Raw genomic sequence first — 21,196 nt, 5'->3', positions numbered from 1 at the left:
ATATGCCAATAGAGGAGGAACACTTAGATCCACAACCCAACCTAGATGAGAACCATGTTGTAGAAATACTTGTTAACAAGTTGCGACAATACTTTGAGGGCGATGAATCCAATGCAACCATACCAATCACTACCAAGGGATTAACTATGAAGGGAATCCTTGATGGTGGCGTTGGGGTTAGCATTGTGACTAAAAATTGCTGGGAAACTATGGGAAGACCTCACCTTGGGACCACAACCATAGTAGTAAAAATGGCCAATGGGTCTATTGTTAAACCTATTGGGATGCTAGAAGATCTCAAGATCAAGGTCTTTGGACATAAAATAAAAATTACCTTCATTGTTATGGATTTCTCCAAGCACACTATGACATCTGAGATGATATTAGGACGTCCTTTCATGAGGGAAGCAAAAATGGTGCATGACTGGTCTAAAAACCATGTCTACTTGCACTTCCAACATTCTGTTATTCGAGTAGATCTTGTAATTGGTCGAGCACATCCTCTTGGAAACAAGTTTATAATTGATCATAGATTTGACACCACAGTTCACTTGGCCCCATTGCAGTATTGTTACACGTGTAAAGCGGACACTGATGTTGGGGAAGATTCTCCTTATATGGATGTACTACCTGGGATGACTGAGTCAGACAATGTAGATTGGGTCCACCTAACAGCAACCATAGACACTTGGGGAAACAGGGGGATGACCTGGGTAACACCTGAGGGGGATGAAATGCTACCACTGTACCCTTAATATGCTAGAAGCAATGCATATAGCTTCTGATGACGTACAAGATGAAGGGTTGATTGGCATTAGAACCAGTAGCATCTCACAAGACTATAGCCCACACAATTTGGGGTCATAATCATCAATTGAAATTGACTATGAAGACAAAGAATCAATTGTCATAATTGACAATTGAAACTAAAGAACAGGCAGAGCTTAAAAAGATCCAAGCAGGATTTGAGGCTCGAGAAAGGCAACAACATCTTAGATGAAATCACGGAAGCATTTTTTGAAGACACTGATGATGATTCATTGGAATCTGAGCCACCTCTACGATACCCTATTGAACTAAATAGCACCTACGGGAAAGTGCTATATAATGCCTTGTTAGACACGGGTGCTAAATATGATCTGTTGTCATATGGAGTGTGCTGTTAGTTAGAAAATCCACCTCTATCTGAGAGTATTATCCAAGTCAAGGGTGTCAACAAGAAAAAAACTGCGGTTTTTGGAATCTGGCACACTTTGTCAATTATGACAATGGGGTTGTAGCTCAAGGCTTTTTGGTCATGCCTGCTGGAACTATGAAGGGTAATATAAACCTAGGACGCACATGGATGATAACCACCAAATGCACTATTGATTGCGGGATTGGGGGTGTCACAATGCAAAAACCAACTCTTATCCCTGCCACTCAAGCCATAGTCCCTGAGATATATGACTCTTAAGGAAATAAAACCCAAAACATTGCATGTCCAAGAGGTTGAACCATCTGTCCCCATAGCCCAACTCTCTAGAGCTTCAACTGATGTAGTTGAAATAAAGCTTGAGACACACAAGACCCATCCCAATATAACAAAGAAAACATAAAAGTGGGTCCCTAAAGCTTCTTTAGCGACCATAGCTAGTGCTAAAAGACACGAGCCTAGTAAGAGACGTCCCACTCGTCCCAAGAAATGTAAAGAAACATTGCGTTGGATTCCTAAAAAACTATTGGAAGCCCAAGGCTAATATGAAGGAAATGATCAAATCTAGGTGCCAAAACGTAAATTGTGTTCTTACTTGGCCCATGTGAGCCCAATCTTGTGGCTCCAAAATGAATTGAAGATCACGGAAAGGAAAAAATAACGGAATGCTACATACCCGTTCCAAAGCTAGTTTGGGTACCGAAGAAAGAACGATTTGTTCCACCTAGCTCAGGAGCAGGGAAGTCAAATGAAGCTTCTTGCTCTTCATGTAGTTCCTATATGGAAATAGAAGCTTCGACACAACCTCCACCTACCATTGTACATATCCATACAAACAAAGAAGAGTTTGCACCTCCCGTTGTAGGTTCACCACCTACAACAACATTGTAAATAAAATCATGGGAGAGTACCTTACCACCCTTACAACTAGATGAAACACATAGGGCAGTCAAAAACTATTGGTTAAAGCCTTCACCCATAACAACTTGGAACAATTGGTTTCAAAGGTGACGACATCATTCCAAAAGGTATGATCTACCAAAGGAAGGGGGGAGTGTTTGCTGACATCCATCATTCACTTGCTTCCCTCTCAACCTTCCTCCCTGACCTCTCAATCTCCAATCCTAGGGAATGTATATATAAAGCCTTATACTCACAAAAACAAGATAAAAAAGTAAAAGTGCAAGAGCCACCAAACAATAATGTGGAAACTTACAAGTTCTATACATAACACAAAATCATAAAAACACATTATGTACAAATACATGACCCTTATAATATTTTCACTCTAACCATCATCTATCTGTGTGTACAGATATGGCCAGTACGTTAGAGTCATCCACTCCTGCCTTGGGTGAGAGGTACCCTCGTTACTTTTCACAAGTGTTTCACATGGTCTTTCCGGTGCTTGCCTGTGAATGGGATTTTGTAGGTACGCTAGCATGTGAAAGGAATTTCGAGGATTTAGAATGGCTGATACGTCTCTTGACCACGAGTGATCCATACTTAGGAGAGAGTGTCTCTCTCATAACGCAAGCCTACCCTTTTGACCAAGATGACTATAGGAATCTAGTGACCTTCTTAGTAAACATTGGTGCCTCTGATGATGAAGAAGATTTACATGATTAAATGGATGGCACATATGGTCTCACGGATGATGACTTTGTTTTTCTCGACGATGAGGATAGGGATTTAGCCTTAGGTTTTCCCCCCAATCTCTACAATATCCTCTAGGGGGAGTGAAAATAATTAGGTTAGGGCTCCTTATGTTATTTAATTGTGCTCAATAAGGGTTGGTACCTCTTCCCACTGATGTGCCTCCTAGAGGTATTCTTTGTGTTTCATAGTGTGTATAGGAACGTGTTGCTGTTGTTAGGATTTGGACCTTCATGGAATCTTTCTCTCGTTCACTCTTCAAATCAAGCACGATCATCAACACAAACAAGTGTTTCTTGTCCATTAGCATTGCCCCTTATCTTTTTTGCATCCATGTTTGTCTGCTTTAATTGTGATTGGTTGCATAATATTCACCGCATTTGCTTAGTGTCAAACATTAAATTCAATGAATTTTTTTTTTCATAATCACTTGTCTAGGTTTAAAAATCAAGCAGTTCGACTAAGCTAGTTTGACCAAGCTAGGCGTTCGAGATCTTCTCTTAATACCATGGTGAATTCATTTCTAATAATCAATGGTTACTTAGGTTCTTAATCCGATTTAGGCATCATTGTGTGCAATGTATTAGGGATTTCATGTGGGCTTAGTCCCTATTGACCTTTAGCTTAAGTATTATAAAGAAAGTTTACTAGTGTGATGAGCATGGGGAGGGTAACAGTGTTATATGACCCCCCAAAGTTACAAATTAAAATGCTGAAAACGAACAAACAAAAAAATCAAAGTGCCACAATGTAAAATCTTAAGATGGAAGAGAAATATCAGCTTGATTTGGTACTTCACTCCCATGTATCGCCTATAGTACTAGAGCCCTAGAGGTTCCCGGTGTGGGCTCTTTTCCTTGAAAAGCAAAAAACCCAAGGCATACAAAATAAGCACACACATCAAAACTGAATCAATGTGAAAAGACTTTGGGGGGTCAAAGAAAAGGAAATAAGTCAGGTGATGATCTCATGAGCAATTCCTTTTATCGTAGCTTAATTACAAGGTCTTCTAGGTATAGCCTCTAGTCAGCCCTTGGACATGAAATACTTGGGTCTCGCGATTAAACAACTTAATTGACCAAAGAAATTGGAGAAGCTTTCCCATGGTATTAATAGTTGACCTCTAGTACCTTTCGATCGTTAAATTAGCGACCCCAAACTTGTTTAGTTTTTGAACTTTACAATTGTTTATGCGTTTGATTATATTACAATTTAATGTTTATTGCTAATAAATGGTTTAAAATTTTGTTATCAATCAATTTGTCTGCCTACAACTGCATATGCTTTGTAATTGTATATAAGAACGCAATTATTATGCCAATTTTGTTTGATTTGCCAGTGACTAAAGAAGGCTAAGGACATTCATCTCAAATGCTCTTCAACCTCAACGAACGAGCTTCAACTCAATAGCTTCCGAGGACGGAATCTACATAAGGAAGGGGGCATGTTAACTCTCACGCACATTCCTATCACCTACGACAGACGTCGTATTATTTATTTGGTAGAGTCAGGTACCGGGCTTGTCGGTCCAATAGGAAAAGGGTAAGAGTGATCGCCAATGAGAGGTGCACTCTAACTGGAACATTCAAGCGTTAGTTGGCTAAGAATGGGCACCCAAGTGTGAATGGACGAGCTCATATAAAAGTCACCTAAACCTAAAAATGTCTCATTTGTGCAATTGAAGAGTGCTCTTGTTCCATCTCCATCTTCTTCTTCTTCATCTCCTTGTGTGTGTGTGTGTGTGTGTGTGTGTGTGTGTGTGTGTGCGTGAGAGAGAGAGAGAGGGGGGGAGGGAGGGAGAGAGAGACAGAGAGAGAGAGAAAGCGATCAAGCATTGCAACGACGGCACGGCGGTTGAGTGCGGCACAGCGGTAGCTCCTTCTTTGCGGCGAGGAATCCTCTACGAAGGCGAGCGTAGGGCGGTGAGTGACACACCCTTGCTCTCTTGAGCTTGCTAGATTAGTTTGGTTGTGTGCTTGCAGCCATTTGTGGCTCGCTCACAATGTACGGAAAGTCCCTTGCATTGACATGTGCGACAAATGCGCACAAGGAACTTGACAAGTGTCAATTTTGCTTTCTTTGTACCAAGCATATCTTGTGTGCATGTGTGGGTGTTCTCTCTCATCCCCCATCCTGTAGGGATCGCCCCCTCCTTGTAGGGATTGAATCTTTGACTTTTTGACACCTCAAGCCCCTCAAGCTTAGGCCAAGTTTCCACCACAAGCTTGGCCCTTAAGCACTTCAAGCTTGGGCTGGGTTCTCACCTCAAGTACAACCCTAGCATCTCAAGCATGACAAGCACCTTAAGCATCTCAATCATCAAGCACCTCATTCATCAAGCATCTCAAGCACCTCAGTCATCAAGCACCTCAAGAACCTTAGTAATCAAGCACCTCAAGCACCTTAAGCTTGGGTCGGGTTCCCACCTCAAGCTCAGCCCTAGCTTACCTAAGGTCAAAGGACTTTTACACTAACTATTGGAGGTCTTCAATGAAGCTAACCCTAAGGTCTTATGCTCCATTGGTTAGCCTTGCTCTTTGATAAACCATCTCTCATTTGGGCCCCTTTACCATTGGCCCCGTCTTGAGATAGATCTATAAGCACATGTCTATATCTTAACCCTTGGTCCCGATTATTCTTCCACATTAAGTGATCAGTTTAATATGAGAAAATCATTTGGGTTGGTTAGATATTAGATATTATGACATTACCTCTCTCTTGAAATCATAGTCGTCCTCGACTACTATGAGGTAGAAGAGATAAAGCCTTAGTCATTAGTCAATCTTACTTAGCGAGTAGAGGATCTCTTTTTACCCTACAACATCTTTCCAAGATGGATGACTAATCCATTTGGTGCTTGGGAGACATAGCTGCCGCAAGCATGTCTGCTCTTTATTCCATTTCATTCTCCCAAAGTAGAGTGACAAATTCTACTTGGTGTTTGAGAGACATTGTCATCACAAACATGATTCTAAGCATGCATACTATTAATATTTGTGCACAATTAAAAAGAGAACTAGTCTTATAAGACAAAAAACATGGGTCATTTAAAAGAAATTTGTACATTTGCTTACTCTAATGTAGCATTCCAAGCATTGACAAGGTTCACACTATCCTTAAGATGTATTCCTTGTATCCATCTAGCATCTTCAAAAGGATAATTTTTTAACTTAATAAGATATCTGCGGATAATGTTACCATGTCGTAGTACCTTGTCTTCATGCCGAAGAATAGCTTCGGGTTGTAGCACCTCTTCTTGGTCTTCAACTTCGGGAGGGTCTTCAATAATTGGTTCACTTGGTGGCTCTCCTTTATAGGGCTTAAGTAGGCTCACATAAAAGGCATTGTGTATGAGCCAATGGCTGGGCAACTTGAGTTGGTAAGTCGTCTCATTGATGGGCTTCAAGATTTGGAAAGGACCATAGTATCTTTTTGCTAACTTAGCTTAATACTTTTGATGGCCCATAGAATTTTTGCACGTCGTTTGCCTTAATCGAGCCTTAGGAAACTTAAGTAAGACCCAATCATTTTCTTTGAATGTTAAGGCCCTTCTGTGCTTGTTAGCAGCAGCTTTTTGCCTTTATTGAGAGCAAGGTTGTAAGGTATGTAGTATTCGGTACGTGTTCGGTATGTACTGTACGTTGTACCGTATGGATTGGGCCATAAGGTACGTAAAATTCGTAGTATATTTTTTAAAAGATAAAAATACAAAGAATTTCAAATTTATATACAACCTATCTAGTTTAAAAATACTGCACAATACTTAAACATAGCCACAACTTTCAAAAAACACTTAAAATCACCCCACAAGTTAAGTAACCGCTAGAATCGAGTCGAGACCACATGGCATAGTGTAAGTCAAGACTCAAAAGTACATAACTGAATGTTGAATCTTGATACAAAAATAACATAGTCACTCAATAAAGAGTCTGGGTGGCTCAAGCAACAAAACAAAAATCATAAATGAGTCATGACAAATGTCCAAGTCCCAAGACCCAAAGCACTCGGCAATCACTACTACTCAAAATCATCATTAGAGGCTGATGAAGACTCAGAGAGCATGTCTCCATCTGTCAAGACATTGCCCTCATCATCATAATCGGGCTCTCTCTCCTCTGGCACAGATGCTAGGGGTGCATCACCCTCATCTGGATCATCAGCCTCGGAACTCTGGGTGTGGATGAGTCGAACAGCCTCATTGGCTCGTCTACGAGCAGGCCGAACGGGTAGCTTTCCTCTACAAATTCTCTCTCTGTGTGCAACCTCTGGATCTGCAGCAGCAATGCGAAGAGGAATACTGTAAGCTCGAGAGCGAGATCTAGTGACCCGACGATCCACGCTCTCTAGCTCCCTGTGCAACTCTCGAAGGATCTCCTCCTGCTCATCTCTAATCCATGCATCGACCTCCTCCACAGTAGGATCTGCCACCATCTTCAACTCTGTGGGATCCACCTACAATGACAAGACAAAAGTTAAAACAGAGTCCATGATTCAACACTGTCTTTTGATCATTGACTTGTTTTCATAAATGTGCATGTAAATATCACCTGCTTGGGTGTCCCCAAGGCATGAAAGCTGCGCACAAGCCGCATGTTAGCACGGCAATAAACCAATCTCTCTAACTGCTTGGTGCTAAGACGATTGCGGATCTTTGTGTGAATAAGAGAGTATGCACTCCAGTTGCGCTCGCATACCCCAACTTAGCAATCCTACAGCAATTCAAATAGCGAACACTCATGGGTCACAAGTGTCACGTGTGACATTATAGATTCATCATTCAATAATTATAAATTATAATTCAGACTTAGTATTCACCTGAGAAAGGATGCGCAATGCAAGGTGGCACAACTTGGGAAGGCCCTAGCGTCCATAGTTCTGCCACCATGTTAAAGGAAGCTTGGTAGCTTCCTTTCTCAATGCTACGGACCGCACAAAGGTGGGTCCTAAACTGTTCATGTAGCTACTCATCTCTGAATCCAGAATCAGTTGCTCATCCTCATCATATATAATGTTTAGATATTCAGAGCGTAGTGTGAGCAATGAAGCCTCCTCAAATAATTCTTGGCTCTTATAGAGAGGATGGAGAACTGCATCCATCCCATGGATGGGACAACGCATGAACTGCCATTGAGTCTCTACAATAGCCAAAATATCATCACGACTGCAAACAAAATAGTCACAGTAAGTATGTGTTTTGAAAAATTATAAATAGACATGTCACATGAGGACATTAGAGCACTTTGTAGTTTGTACTTACCAATCCTCTGTCAATGAGGTACATGTTAAGTATGGAGCCTGATTTACCCTTGTAATTTTCCGTGGTAAAAGCGCACATTTGTAAGGCTCCCATTATGAGGAGAAGCCATCGTGCGTGAAGGAAAATCACTCACCGGAAACCAAAATTTTCACGGACAAGAATCAGAGGCAACTTTAAAGGCCTCGGGGGCGGAGTCCCCCCGAGACTTTTTTTCGCCGGAATATTCTTTTTCGCCGGAATATTATGGCTGGACGACGGCCGGAAAGTGGTCGTAAAACAACCGGTCGGTTGGCCGGTGGCCCGTAGTCAATGGCCGATGGCCGGTGGTCGGAAGTCAATGGCCGGTGGCCGGTGGCCGAATTCAAAAGCGGACTTGTCTTCTCAAGGGCGGCCACACATGGGCGGATTGGAGGGTTCGATTTGGACTTATTCGCACAAGGGCGGCTACACATGGCTGTCTCTCATAAGAGAGGGCAACCCTTTTGGCCTATAAAAGGAGGCCATTTTTACACACATTTCATAGTGTGAAGTTGATGCAACAAGGTGAGTGTGAGGTGGTGAGAGTGAAGCAAGGCCGGAGCTCCATTAAGGGTATAATCCCTTTGTAAACTACTTCTTGTTTTGAAGTACTAAAGCCATTGAGTGGCTGCTTTCCCGTGGACGTAGCCCACATTGGGTGAACCACGTATATCGTGTGTAATCTCTCTCTCTCTCTCTCTCTCTCTCTACTCTATAATCTCGTGTATATAAATCTGTTTCTCTCCATTAAGTAATCTACTCAATTATCTATTTAGCTACGTCTTATTTCCTAACAACTGGTATCAGAGCAAGGTTTGCTCGTAGCTAAATTATCTCAAGGAAAGGATTCCTTGAATTGAGTGGGAGTTATGGCGGAGGAAGGGAAGCTCAAGATTGAGAAGTTCAACGGAAAAAACTACCAACATTGGAAGATGCAGATTGAAGACTATCTCTACCAGAAAGACCTCTATTTTCCACTAGGCGGTCTTGCGAAGAAGCCCGCAACAATGGCAGATGAAGCATGGATTGTCCTTGATCGAAAGGCACTGGGAACAATCCGGTTAAGCTTGGCGTCAACGTTGGCCTTCAATGTTTCGGAGATGAAGACCAAGGAGGACTTGATGAAGTCACTTGACGACTTCTACGAGAAACCATCGGCATCCAATAAGGTATTTCTTATGAAGCGCTTGTTCAATCTAAAGATGGCAGAGAATGGTTCAGTTGCAGAACACCTAAATGACTTTAACACAAACATAAGTCAACTTCGATCAGTGAAAATCAATTTCAATGACGAAGTGCGAGCTCTCCTTATACTATCATCTCTACCGGATAGTTGGGACAGCCTTGTGATGGCTGTAAGTAATTCTATCTCTGGCACAAATACTCTTAAGTTTGATGATGTTGTGGGTGTTCTCCTAAGCGAGGAAATTCGAAGGAGAAGCACAGGAGAATCATCAAGTGCTGCACTATCAGTGGAAACAAGAGGAAGGCTTAAGGAGAGGTTCAAAAACCAAAAGGGTCGTGATCGCTCAAGGCGGAGCAAGTCACGCACAAAGTCAGTTCTTGAATGTTGGAACTGCGGCAAGAAGGGCCACGTCAAGAAGGATTGCTGGTCCAAGAAGAAGAAGGAGACAGAGTCTCAAGACAACAAGCCAACATCAGAGGCCAATGTGGCAGGTAAAGTAGAGCAAGATGCTCTAATTCTCTCATTAGACAATGTGTCTAATTCCTGGATAGTAGATTCCGGGGCTTCATTCCATGCGACACCACACAAGAAACATTTCCAAGACTACACCAAAGGTAATTTTGGGTATGTATACTTGGGAGATGATGAAGCTTGTGAGATTGTCGGCAAAGGTACAGTTTCTGTCAAAACTGCTAATGGAAATGAATGGAAGCTTAAAGATGTTAGGCATGTTCCTTCTCTTCGCAAAAATTTGATCTCTACAGGACAATTGGACGATGAAGGTCACAACATTGCATTCGGAAACAAACGGTGGAAGATCTCAAAGGGATCTTTGGTGGTTGCCAAGGGTGAAAAAGTCGGTACACTTTACTTGTGTACTGTTAGCACGTAACCTTCAGCTTGTGCAGCAACTACAGAAGTTGACAGTGCGGTGTGGCACTACCGACTTGGGCATATGAGTGCCAAAGGAATGCAAATCCTTCAAACAAAGAAGCTTCTACCAGGTTTGAAGGAAGTGGACTTAGAGTTCTGTGAAGATTGTGTTTATGGTAAACAAAAGAGGGTAAAATTTCAAAAATCAGGAAATGAAAGAAAAAATAAAAAACTTGAGTTGGTTCATTCTGATGTTTGGGGTCCTGCAAGTACACCATCACTTGGTGGCTCATTGTACTATGTAACATTCATAGACGATGCGACTAGAAAAACATGGGTTTATGTCATGAAGAATAAATCCGATGTATTTTTCATATTTCAAAGGTGGAAAGCCTTTGTGGAGAATGAAACAGATACCAAGGTTAAATGCCTCAGATCCGACAATGGAGGCGAATATTGCAGCCAAGCTTTTGAAAGCTTTTGTGCTAGCAATGGCATTCGGAGGCAAAGGACAACTCCAAGGACACCTCAACAAAATGGGATTTCGAAAAGGATGAACAGGACAATCATGGAACGAGCACGAAGCATGCGGCTACATGCAGGCCTACCGCTTGAGCTTTGGGCGGAAGCTGTAAGTACGTCTGTGTACTTAATCAATCGGTCACCCTCAACGGCATTGGATGGGGGAGTTCCAGAAGAGGCATGGACAGGTAAACCGGTGAATTATGCATTTGTCAAAGTGTTTGGGTGTGAGGCTTTCATGCACATAGATAGAAGCCTAAGATCAAAGTTAGATGCAAAGTCCAAAAAGTGTTTCTTCATTGGCTATGGAGAAGGAGACTTTGGGTATCGCCTATGGAATCCTGAAGATGGTAAAATCTTAAGGAGTAGGGATGTAATTTTTAACGAACAAAATATGTACAAAGATTACTTGGAAAGAAAACAAACAAAAGAAACAGGTGATGAGTACATGGAGCTTGAGGACGGTGAAGACTCAAGGATTGCAAACGGTGACAATGTGCAACAACGTCAACCAAATGAGGAGCCTCAACCTATTCCCCGAAGATCTACAAGAGCAAGTAGACCTCCAGAAAGGTTTGTTCCTTCCTTCAACCATCTCTTGATCTCAGATTGTGGAGAGCCGGAATCATATGAAGAAGCTATGCAACATGAATCCAAAGAAGAATGGACGAAGAGCATGCAAGTGGAGATGGACTCACTACATCGCAACCAAACATGGGAGTTGGTTGAGTTGCCTAAAGGTAAGCGGGCACTTCAAAACAAATGGGTGTACAAGCTAAAGGAAGAAGAAGGTGGGAAGAAAAGGTACAAGTCTAGGCTTGTGGTAAAAGGTTTTTCTCAAAAGAAAGGTATTGACTTCAATGAAATATTTTCTCCTGTTGTAAAAATGAACTCAATTAGGCTTGTCTTAAGCCTTGTGGCTTCTCATGATCTAAATCTCGAGCAAATGGATGTAAATACGGCATTCCCTCACGGTGACTTAGAGAAGGAAATCTACATGCTTCAACCAAAGGGGTATGAAGTAAAAGGTAAGGAGAAAATGGTTTGCAGATTAAAGAAGAGCTTGTATGGTTTAAAGCAAGCATCAAGACAATGGTACTTGAAGTTTGATCGATGGATGTTGGATCATGGATTCACAAGATGCAACTCGGATCACTGCGTCTACACGAAGAATTTGGGAGATGGGAAATTCATCATCCTAATGTTGTATGTTGATGACATGTTGATTGCAAGTGCTAACATGCAGGACATCAAAGACCTAAAAGAGGAGCTGTCCAAATCTTTTTCAATGAAAGATTTAGGTGCTGCAAAGAGGATACTTGGTATGAAAATATCAAGGGACAGGACGAAGAAGACAATAAAGCTATCTCAAGAAGATTACATCAAGAAGGTACTAGAAAGGTTTGCAATGCAAAATGCAAAACCAGTTTCTACACCTTTGGCTGGTCATTTTAAACTAACGAAGGATATGTGTCCAAAGACACAAGAGGAGATAGCCTATATGTCTAAAGTTCCATATGCTGCAGCGGTAGGTTCTCTAATGTATGCTATGGTCTGGACAAGGCCAGACATTGCACATGCAGTGGGAGTTGTGAGTAGGTTCATGGACAACCCAGGTAAAGAGCATTGGCAAGCTGTGAAGTGGATACTTAGGTATCTAAAAGGGACAACAACAAATGCTTTGTATTTTGGAGGAACTGATATTTTTCTAGAAGGGTATGCTGATGCAGATATGGCAGGTGACAAGGATACTCAAAGGAGCACTACTGGCTATGTGTTCACGGTTGGAGGCACAGCAGTAAGCTGGGCTTCAAAGCTGCAGAAAGTGGTTTCACTTTCTACCACGGAAGCAGAGTATGTAGCAATGACGGAAGCAAGCAAAGAAATTCTGTGGCTTCACAGATTCTTAGAAGAGCTTGGATTCAAACAAGACAATTGTGTCTTATACAGTGATAGCCAAAGCGCTATCCATCTTGCGAAGAACTCAGCCTTTCATTCAAGTACAAAGCACATTGAGGTGAGATATCACTTCATACACACTCTTTTGGAAGAGGGACAGCTAAAGCTAGGAAAGGTGCATACAAGTGAAAATCCTGCAGACATGTTTACAAAGGTGGTCAACAAGGACAAGTTGAGCTTTTGCTCATCTTCAATCGGTATTCAAGGATAAGAATCCAGAATGGAAAGCAGTTACAGGTTTGGTTTGGAAATCAGTCTCCAAGTGGGAGAATGTTAAGTATGGAGCCTGATTTACCCTTGTAATTTTCTGTGGTAAAAGCGCACATTTGTAAGGACCCCATTATGAGGAGAAGCCATCGTGCGTGAAGGAAAATCACTCACGGACAAGAATCAGGGGCAACTTTAAAGGCCTCGCGGGCGGAGGTCCCCGAGACTTTTTTTTCGCCGGAATATTCTTTTTCGCCGGAATATTATGGCCAGACGGCGGCCGGAAAGTGGTCGGAAAACAACCGGTCGGTTGGCCGGTGGCCGGTAGTCAATGGCCGATGGTCGGTGGTCGGAAGTCAATGGCCGGTGGCCGGTGGCCGAATTCAAAAGCGGACTTGTCTTCTCAAGGGCGGCCACACATGGGCGGATTGGAGGGTCCGATTTGGACTTATTCGCACAAGGGCGGCTACACATGGCTGTCTCTCATAAGAGAGGGCAACCCTTTTGGCCTATAAAAGGGGGCCATTTTTACACACATTTCATAGTGTGAAGTTGATGCAACAAGGTGAGTGTGAGGTGGTGAGAGTGAAGCAAGGCCGGAGCTCCATTAAGGGTATAATCCCTTTGTAAACTACTTCTTGTTTTGAAGTACTAAAGCCATTGAGTGGCTGCTTTCCCGTGGACGTAGCCCACATTGGGTGAACCACGTATATCGTGTGTACTCTCTCTCTCTCTCTCTCTCTCTCTCTACTCTATAATCTCGTGTATATAAATCTGTCTCTCTCCATTAAGTAATCTACTCAATTACCTATTTAGCTACATCTTATTTCCTAACAGTACATCTAGAAATTTGTGTCTTCATCTACATAAACAGATGATACACCAACCCAAGTGTAGAGCCCTCCATGTCTGTGACCCGTAGTAGTACATATAATGGCTGTAGAGCCACTTCCAAGGACTGCACATGTGTCCAGAAGGTCTCAGCAAGAACCTTTCTTTGAATGTACTTGGTCGCCTCTGACTGAGCGTGGTGCATCAATCTCCACTTTGGATCCACAACTGTCTACAACAGTGGATCTCTCAATCTGAACAGCCTCTGAAGCACCAGATACATGTATGCAAATCTGGTCTTTGAGGGATGCACCATGTCTACTGTGTTGTGGCTCCTGAAGATTTCCAAGGCCTGGTGTTTTTTGTGAAAAAAATTGGTAAGCTTGGACGCATCAGACACTGTAGGCTGCACCCAAGGAAGTTTGCCTATGTCCTCCATGAGAAGGTCTAGGCAATGTGCAACGCATGGTGTCCGCACAATGTGCTTGAACTCAGCCTCCACCATATCCCCCATGGCCTTGCAATTGGAGGCATTATTAGTGACCAACTACAATGAGTCATAACAAGATATTAAATGAAGTGTGGACATTTTTACGTTGGACAATGTATGCAAAATTCAAATGTGCATGACACATGGTCAGGAATCAGTATCTACCTGCACGACGTTCTTCTCCCCAACCTCCTTGATGGCCTGGCGAATATGTTTGAAGATGAACGCCGCAGAAATGCGTTCTCTAGCTTTCCCTGCATCCATGGCTCGTAAGAAGTATGTGCCCAAGCAGGAGGAAACAAGGATATTGATAATGTGGCACCTCCGCGTGTCACTCCACCCATCAGAAAGAATAGTGCATCCAAATTGTTGCCACCCAACGTTCACTGGAGTCAATGCTCGGTCTATGATCTCTTTTTGGTCGTCAAGCATGGTAGTGCGCATCTTTTGGTAGTCAAGACCATTCCATGAATCTGTAGCACCAACCTGTGAAATAGCTCTCACCATCATCTTCCATTGATTAGTCTTCAACACATTGAATGCAATGTTGCACTCTATGAGAGTCCGTGCAATCTCCATCTCCGCAACTTTCTGTCGCTCTTTTACCCATGAATCACTGTGTACACGTGATGGCAATGTGGTTTGCCTTGGGCCACATACACCCTCAACCCCACCTGCACTTGTTGTTGAAGCACTAGCACCCTCATCCTCAGCCTGTGAAACACGATCTCTCTTTCTACTAGTTCCTACAAATGATGGTGCTGCAGACGCAGAGCCGCCAATATCTCCAAGTAATGCATCGTGCAAGGCATACTCTGGTGCTGCTGCTGTTGCACTTGCTCCCCCTGACTGTGACGATGCAGTAGATCCTAGAGGAAAATGCTCCAAAATCAAGGCATCCCTCAATGCTTGCGGGATAGCCTCGCAACCCCCACAATGTCCAGTGGTGCCAATACCAGTGAGGTGCTTCAAAACCCTAGTAATTGTATTGGTCATCTGCTCTCCGCAGTACTTGCACACCCAAGTGTGAGTCCCTGAACCTGCTTGGCCTCCTGTGTTGACAACTCTCAGGACATTGGTGTGCTCGGCCCAAAGAGGATTAGGTCGACGAGGCATGATAACTCTACAAGCAGCAACACAATTAAAGCATGAATCAAAGTTGAATACAAAACTTACACATTTTTGCGAGGTCAGGACTCTAGAGTGCCTCCTTGAGCTTACAGACTCCAAACACAAAGGGAGGGAGGGAAGGACCTTATCGGTGGCGTTCCACCCTTCCTTGGTCTCTGTGCAGAAACTGTGCAGACTCCAGAGACTTTTTCCTGCTACTGTGTTGTGGTAATAAGAGGTATAGCATAGGTTGGCTTATAAAAAGCCTCGCCCAAACAGTCTGACTAGGCGGATAAGGAACCGACCGATGAAATTTTTTTTTTTAATGCCCTGCACGTACGGAATGATACCATACATACGGATTCGGTACTGGGGTACCGTACGGTACTGAATGCAGCCGTACGTACGTACGAAAACAACCCTGGTTGAGAGACAGATATAGCCTCCTTAATCTTTTGAAAAGATTCTTGTAGGTCACGGCTATACTCATCGGCAACAAAGATCTTCTTTTTGAAGAGACCTTTCCATAAACTACTGGTCATTCTAGTATCTCTATCTGACACGATGGATGCGGGTAATCCATGGTGTTTGAAAATCTAAGATACGAAGAGAGTTGCCATTTGGTGTACCTTAATAGTCTTTTTGACAAGAATAAAGTGTGCTTGCTTGCTAAACTTGTCAACTATTGTCCATATTCGTGTATTCCCATGGATAGACTTGGGTAATCCAAAGATGAAATCCATGGATATACTCTCCCATGGTGAATTTGGGATAGGCAATGGCTGGAGTAATCCAGGTTGATTCCCTCTATCATATTTGGTCTTTTGGCATACAACATATTTTGATACATACTCTTGTATGTCCACTGTCATGGTAGGCCAATAGAAGTACGTCTCTACTACTTGAAGAGTAGGTTGAATACCTCTATGCCACGCATAGGGAGGAGCATGGGTTTCATATATCACTTTATCTCATGAAGGGAATGGTTAACACATAGCCTATTTTCGTGGAGAAGATAACCATCCTGCAAGGTGAATGGATCTTGTTTCTTCCCCAAAGCAAGGGTTGGCATTATGTCTCTAAAGTCAAGGTCAGTAGCATACTCATCTATCATAGAAGCTAGATCATTGTGAGTAGCTATAGACACCACATTAACTTTTGATCGTCGTGAAAGTGCATCGGCCACTTGATTGTGCTTACTAGCAACGTGAGCAATATGAAAATTAAACTGCGAGAGAAATTTTCCCACCTCATTTATTATAGTTGAAATTGAGTTCTAACTAACAAAAACCATCAATCACGATTTGGATCAAACTTGATCCTATCCTTACTAGGGAGGATATGAGCATAGATGCATGGTTGCTCAACTAAGGGCTTCCTTCCGTTGTAGGCTTCATGAAGGGTACACGATGGAAGATAAGAATTAGGAGTGTAAAGACACATGCAAGATAGACAATAATTAAAGGCTAACCATCTTGCCTAGACTCAAATCTAGTCAAATCTCAAACCCTAAACGCACAAACTACCATCTCTTGTTATCACTAGCTAAGAAAGGACCCTAGAGGTCGGAGGAACATGAAAATTTCCTAAATCTCGGCAAGTAAAAAAATACTAGCTGTTGTTGCGAGTTATGTATTTGTGGGGTGCCTATTCTGGAAAAACCTTGGTATCAACTCATGCCCTATTATGCTAAGAATACTTTATAACAAATCCATAACATCAATAGACAAACTATATGCTCTAGATCTACAAATTTGTGCTATACAACTCTCTTTAAGTGCGGTGGGGACACACACACACACACACACAAAGAGAGATGACAGAGAGGGAACAAACCTGCTCTTTTCAAATTTCAAATCACTTACATATGAGCGTCAAAAGATCTGTCATATACATGAACTTCCAAGCATGAAACAAAAACCACTTGTGGACACTCGCGTGTCAAAACAACCAGCCCAATCTGAGTCCAAAAAAGCATGCAAGTCTAGCGGCAATGATCCCCCCTTGGGATAAAACAAGCCAAGATGTAAAGTGCCACGGGAGTGCCATTAAGGTAGCGGAAAATCCTCTTGACAGCCTGCCAATGCTTAGACCCTGGGCTATGCATAAATTTGTTGGCTTGTGAGACTGCAAACTGAATATCCGGCCTCGTGTTGCATACATAAATGAGGCATCCAATAGCAGTTTGGTAAAGAGTGACATCAGCAGGATCACCACCATCATGTAGACTCAACTTCAAACATGTTTCCTTGGGAGTGGCAATAGGTTTGCAATCCTCAAGTCCAAACTTACATAGCAATGTCTCTATGTAACTTTTCTGACACAAGGCAATACCACCATCACACTGCTTAAACTGTATACCCAAGTAATGATGCAATAGCCCCAAATCTTTCATCTTGAAAGTAGCATTCAAATCAGCCTTAAATTCAGCAATATGTCTCTCATTTGGTCCAATGATCAGCAAATCATCAACATAAAGAACCACAATGAGAAGTACATCACCCTCACGCTTTACGTACAATGTGCTTTCTGTTGGAATGTTACGAAAGCCTTGTTTGACCAAATGAGTGTCAGCTTTCTCATACCAAGCACGAGGAGATTGCTTCAACCCATACAAAGCCTTCTTACATCTGCACACTTTGTCCTCTTGTCCTTTCTTGACAAAACCGCGAGGCTGCGTTACATAAACTTCCTCAAATATGTCACCATTCAAGAAAGCAGTAACAATTTCTGATTGATGTACATCCCAATCAAAATGAGCTGCCAATGCACATAGAAAACGCACAATAGTCATACAACAAGTGGGAGCAAAAGTCTCTTCATTATCTATGCCTTTTTGTTGTGCATAACCCTTTGCAACAAGTCGAGCCTTATGGCAATCAATCTCACCATCCGGCTTGCATTTCAACTCGTAAACCCACTTCGTACTAATGGCATTTTTTCTAGGAGGAAAATCACATAAAGTTCATGTATCATTTTCTATAAGTGCATCATATTCTGATTGCATGGCAGCCATCCAATTTTTTGAATTTTGTGCTTCATCAAAAGACAAAGGTTCCTCAACATCGTGTAAGCTAGACACAACCAAAGCATAACAATCTAATGCATAAGATGCATGGCAAGAGCCTGAACAAGTACGACTAGACAAAGGTGCATCCAATTTATTGTCACGCAATTTATGCACCAGCCATTTTGGCATACCTCTAGCCTGCTCATTTTTAGCCCTTTCCTCATCAAGTACATCATGTATATCTACATCAGTAATAGGCTAATCTATAACATTTTATGAAACCCCCATAGGCTGTACATTTGCCTCATTGGAATTTACATTCGAACTTCCACCACTGAAAAGAGGCAACAAAGTGTCATAAATGTCCTGTGAGCTTACATTACTGTCTCTAGTACATGACAGCAAGGGCTAAACAGAATCTTCCACAAACACTACATCCCATGAAACCAAAATACGCTTTGTTTGTGGATGATACAACCTGTAACCTTTGCTTTCAGCACTATAACCAACAAAAATGCATTTGACAACCTTATCATCTGATTTTCTGCGTTGTGTTTGTGCCACCAAAGCATATGCCAAACATCCAAAAACATGCATGTGCTCAATAGAAGGCTTTCTATCATGCCATGCTTCATATGGAGTAATAGACGGCAAAGCTTTCGTAGGACACCTGTTAAGTGCATAAGTGGCACACATGATGGCCTCAAGCCAAAAAGAATGCGGCAAAGCTTGACTTTTTGACCATACACCGTGCCATTTTCGCAAGTGACCTGTTTTTCCTCTCAACAACACCATTTTGCTTATGTGTATAAGGCACTGTACATTGGTGTTTTATCCCATGACTAGCCAAAAATGCATTAAATTCATGAGACATATACTCGCCCCCTGGATCGGGACGGAGGGTTCCCATAGTGGCTGCATTGTTGTTACCACCCTTTCTTTGAGAAGTGGACTTCCCTTTAGCATCCTTCATCTGGATCATCCCGGTGCTCCAGTCTTGTTTAGCTTCCATAGCCATAAGCCAAGGCCTCCCAAGAATGATGGGGTAGCCCTCCCCTTTGTGTGGCATGACGAAGATGTCTACCTCCACTTCTGTATTGAATGCTTTTACTTTGACCGCATTTACAATGCCTACGCATTTCACTCTTACATTGTTTGCCATCTTGGCTCGGCAGGGTGCCGACCTACTTACCTCTAGACCTAGATGGTGCATCATATTTTCACTCATGAAGCATATTTGCACGCCACCATCTATGTAGGCGTTTGAAATCCGTTTCCCCTTGATGTGAGCATCCATAGTTGGCAGGATGTCGTCGAGATCCCTCCTAGAGATAGCCCCAGCTATCCTGGGTCTTGATTTCTTGGTACTTACCATTTTCGTCCATTGCCTCCTCATTCTGGGTGCAAGGTGGAGTAATTGGAGTCAAGTTATCTTCGGGCCCTGGATTAACACATCCTGAACTAAGTCATAGGGTTTTGCATACTCACCTAGTGAGAAGTCCATAATGTCTATCTTCCGCCGTGGTTTAGCTGCTTGCTTGCTAGACTCGGCCTTCCCTTTCATCTTCTCTTCTCTTTGAGATGCCTCCTCGTGCCTTGCACGCTTCACTCCCATAGCATCCACTTCTTCTACCTTCTCTTTTCCTTTGTGCTTCTCTCGAGCTAACTCTTCTTCCTTCACCTTCCCTTTAGCCTCTAAGCTAATAACACTCACTGCTTGGTTCTCAGCAAGTGGTGGGGGTAGTGGCAGAATGAGAGGTTGGGGTGGCGGTTGCTGTTGTACAGGTGGTCGAAGGATTTGGACCGGTGGAATTGGTCCTGGCTGCCTAGGTGGTGGTGGTCTTGCTCTTGGCGGAGAGATCTGATTCTGTCTCCCCCCTCTATTGAAATTCTGCCTCCTCAGGTGTGGGCAGTAGTACATTCCATGGCCATCTTCCCCATAGTTGTAACAGTGGTACTCTGGGTTCTGCCTTCGTTGTCCCCTTCCTTGTTCTGGGTTTCTGCCAGATGCATGCCCTTGCTGCACTAGATGCACAGATAAACTCTCTAGTTGGGTGGTGATGCGACTTAGCAGGTCTTGCTGTTCTTCTGATGCCTCCTACGGTTGGACTCTATGATTGGCTGTTGCAGCCACTGGGGTTGGTCGGGCCGAGCTTATGTCCTCTGACTCGTTTACTCTTGCTTGCATGCGCAACTTCTTGTCTTTAAGGCGGGCTACTTCGACTGCCAACTCATATGTTGCAGGAAACCTTCCCTTCACCTTCTCTCTAAGCGGCGACCATAGACCAGCATTGAAACGGTCCTTGTTTAGGAAATTAGGGGCTCCTTCACCTTCCTCCAGTGAGGCAACCCATCTCTCCCATAAGTCCACAAATTTTGACTCGTAGGTGGCATACTCCAGCAGGCCTCCCTGCTTTAATTCTGTCAGTAGCTACCATAGCTTCTCCGAGGTTGTGCCTCCACCAAACCTCTTTACAAAAGCAGCCCTTAATACATCCCATGCATTCTTGGTAGCCTGGGACAATGCATTATACCAGGACTAGCCTCTACTTTCATCAGTAGAGGAAAAATTCTAAGTCGTGAAACGTCGTCATCTTTGTTGGAGACGACACAAGCAATGTCGAATCATCCAAAAAGTCGATGGTGAGATCCTCTCCTTTCTTTCCACTGAACGTGGGGAAAGAAACACTTGCCATGGTGGTGACTTAGGAAATTACAAACCCTTTTTTTTCTTTTACATTAACAGTAGCGGCTCATAACGGCTTTTACAGGGGTGGGTGGATAGGTTAAAACAGGATAAAAATAGAGACATTAAAGGAATGATGGTAACTAATATGGGAAGAATGATAGGGTTCGGGGAATTGAGGATTTATCCTAGTACC

This window comes from Adiantum capillus-veneris, chromosome 27 (genome assembly GCF_014529385.1).
Source record: "Adiantum capillus-veneris isolate H3 chromosome 27, ASM1452938v2, whole genome shotgun sequence".
Classification (NCBI taxonomy): Eukaryota; Viridiplantae; Streptophyta; class Polypodiopsida; order Polypodiales; family Pteridaceae; genus Adiantum; species Adiantum capillus-veneris.
Note: the sequence above shows the minus strand (reverse complement) of the source record.